Source organism: Octodon degus, unplaced genomic scaffold (genome assembly GCF_000260255.1).
Source record: "Octodon degus isolate 3935 unplaced genomic scaffold, OctDeg1.0 scaffold00001, whole genome shotgun sequence".
Classification (NCBI taxonomy): domain Eukaryota; kingdom Metazoa; phylum Chordata; class Mammalia; order Rodentia; family Octodontidae; genus Octodon; species Octodon degus.
Window position 1 is genome coordinate 35,676,744 of NW_004524577.1, and position 2,740 is coordinate 35,679,483.

The following is a 2,740-nucleotide window of genomic DNA, read 5'->3' on the forward strand; positions in this document are numbered from 1 at the left end:
AGTAAGCATGGTTATGAGTGGAATGTCTTAGAAAAACAATAAGGAATCTAGAGAGGAACATATGACATACAATACAACATAAACAAATGGCATTAATTTGCCAAGTGATTGTTCTATAAATAAAATGCACAAAATTTGGTAGCAGGTTACTCATTAGAATGAGTCAGTCACATAGAGAAAAATTACCCAGAACTATTACCATATTATATAACTATGTCTCTCCTCTGAACAAATACGTGCAGTATTTTGAGAGAAATGTATACTTCACATTTTATCTTTCATGCATAGAGTGCTGAATACTTCTGATGTTTTTAAGAAAGAAGAACTCAGCAAATGTATCTTGGATAGCTTCGGGTTCTGTGGTAGATTACATATGGCCACACAGTTCTTTGACATTTCTTTCACAAAGTTCTAAGGAATCCTGTTCCTGCTCTTTGAATCTAGGAGGCTTCTTTTATTGGTTTTGTTGGCAGACTATGGAACAAAGGATGTCACTTCTGTTTCTGGTCTCAGGTCCTGCGAAGTTAACAACTTCCACTTCTTGTTTGCTCGAGGAGCCAGCCCCCGAGTAAGAAGCCCAGATGCTGGGAGCATCATTGCGTGAGGAAGCTGAAGCTGGATGCCCGCTTGGGCAGAGAGGGCGGGCTAGCCCAGAATCTGTGGCCACTGCAGACCAAGCTCCAGACATGGGAGTGGAAACAGCATCTTGGAAAATGATACGAATCAAGGAACTTAGCTAGCAGCCCAAACCAAAGAGTCAGATAAATGGCTCCCTGTGACCCACTGGTGGCTACGGAGATACCCAGGAGAGGTTCCATCTAGCAGCTTTCAGACAAATTTTTCCCCTGTCACCCTGCTTAGTGCTCTGACCCATGAAACTGTGTGCATAATAAAGTGATCATCATTTCATAACACCCTGAATTTGGTGATAGCTTGTACATAATAATAGATAGATAGAAAAATATTTTTATGAGGGTTGATTATAAGTTAAAAAGATATCTTTATTTAACAAAATGAATACAGGGGCCAGGAAGATAGCTCAGTAGAATAAGTGCTTGCCTGGCAAGTGTAAGACCCTGAGTCCAATCCCCTGATTCTGTAAAAAAAAAAAAAAAAAAAAAAAAAAAAAAAGAATACACTAGAGCTTTCTTCTTGAGCTATTAATATTCCAAGTTGTCGTTTTAGAAGAATACTTATTTCAAATCTCAAAATACTTTTGAAAATTTCTTCATAGAATCACTTTGATGAACCAAGAGGGAGGAAGAAGAGAAAGAAGATAAGGAGGTGAGAAAAAGAAAGGAAGGAGAAAAAAGAAGGAAAGGAACAAAAAAGGAGGGAACAATGGAAAAAAGGAAGGAAAGAAAGAAGAGAGTGAGGAAGAGAACAAGAGAGAGGATGCAGGAGGGAAGAAAGAGGAAGAGAAAAAGGTTGAAAGGGAAGGAGGAAAAGCTATGCTTGTTATTTTATTACTATCTGAATTGAGGCTTCATCAATTCAGATATTATTGCAGTGTCTTAGCTTTAGATTTTTTTCTTTTTTCACAATTTCAAATCTAATCATCAAAGCCTGAAGAGCTGCAGCACTGTGAATATTAAAAATCAAGTGGCAGACACTCTCCAGGCAATTCAGCAGAAGTGCTTCAGACAGGTTTGCTTCATTTTCTTGAGGCTCAGCATCCCTAAGGTGTCTGTGTTAAAGGACACAGGGCTGAGACTCAAGTGCCTGGCTCTTGGAGTTAAAAAAAAAATCAATCCTATTATGAAGGGCAACATGAGCTGAGCCAAACACCACAGTTAGGACAACACACTGGTTTATTGCACTTGTTCTTTCTACAGTGTGAACAAAGCCACGTCACACCATGCAGTCGATTCAGTTACACAGATCCATCCTGAATCCTATTTGGGCAAATAAAGACTTAGCTTCACATAATGAAATTTAGTACAATATCCTTTAGTTTCAAATTGTGAACTTTAGTAGAAACATGGGATTTAATAGCAATATGAAGTTTACTATAGCGATACAGAACCTTAGCCTAAATATTTAGTAGAAATATAAAACATTTTCATGGAAGTATATCCAATGAAATATTAGTCTAATGGACAAGCCACTGATTCTCTGAACCTTGATTTTATTCTTATTTGTTAAAAGAGAAATGAGACATAGACTAAGGCTAATTGATAGATATTTTCTTATAATAGATATTTTCAAACAACCAAGTCCTACCTGTTACATAGCAGACTCTGTGAATCACACACACATTGACTAATTAATAACTAGGTGCTTCAATATATGATTGTTGTGCATTTATTTTGTTGAGTTTTTTTCCTTGAAAAGAGGCTGTAACTTCTTTCTAAATAGTGATCTATTTTATCAGGAAACATACAAGATGGGACACCACTACTGAAATATCAAGAATCTAATCTTGTAGAAAATACTTAAAGAAGGACTGGCCAAATAGCTCAGAGAATTAAAGTGCCTACTTAGGCAGACACAGCGAGCCGGGAGTTTGATTCCTGGACCTACTGTGCAGGCCCTGCCCCTGGGGCATGATGAAATGGGCATTGAGACTGGGCATGGTGGCCCATGCCTGTAATCTCAGCACTTGGGAGGCTATAAACGGAGGATCAGTACAAGTCCGATCTATGCAGTGAAACCCTGTATATCCTGTAGATTCTCTCCTAAATACAAAAGAAAGAAAGAAAGAAAGAAAGAAAGAAAGAAAGAAAGAAAGAAAGAAAGA